Raw genomic sequence first — 762 nt, forward strand, 5'->3', positions numbered from 1 at the left:
CACACACACACACACACAATTATATATTATTCAGCCAGCCATAAAAAAGAAGAATACTTCCCATTTATAACAACACAGATGGAGCTTGAGGGCATTAAACTATGTGAAGTAAGTCAGGTAGAGAAACACAAATACTGTATGATTTCACTTATATATGGAATGTATAAAAGTCAACCTCATAGAAACAGAGTGTGGATTAATAGTTACCAGGGATGGGGGAAATGAGAAGATGTTCATCAAAGAGTACAAACGTTCAGGTATAAGATGAATAAGTTCCAAGCATCTAATGTACAGTATGGTGATCACAGTTAACAATACTGTATCCTATATACTGTATACTTGAAAAGTGGCTTTGAAAGTAGATCATAACAATAATGAAAAAAGGTAATAATGCTATATGAAAGATGTTTTAACTAACATCATTGTGTTAAACATTTCACAGTATATGCATGTGCCAAGCCATTACATTATACGCCTTTAAATTTACACAATGCTGGGAGAGGGCAAGATGGCGGAGAAGTAAGGAGCTCCGTACTTGCACTCGCGCCCATACATCACAAAGAAAAGATCTGGAGCCATTGGACCTTACAAAACCTGAGAGATTGGGAGAAAAAAGACGCAGAATCCACTGAGAGAGCCTTCTAACGTGAGTGCGAACCGGGGAAGATAAAATCGGGCCGGGATCGGAGACTCCAGGGTGGGAGGCGATCCCCCTCTACCCTCTACGGGGAGTGAGAGGGGAAAAGGAGAGAGTCCGAAACA

Source organism: Hyaena hyaena, unplaced genomic scaffold (genome assembly GCF_003009895.1).
Source record: "Hyaena hyaena isolate Hyena2069 unplaced genomic scaffold, ASM300989v1 scaffold_105, whole genome shotgun sequence".
In the NCBI taxonomy this organism is placed as follows: domain Eukaryota; kingdom Metazoa; phylum Chordata; class Mammalia; order Carnivora; family Hyaenidae; genus Hyaena; species Hyaena hyaena.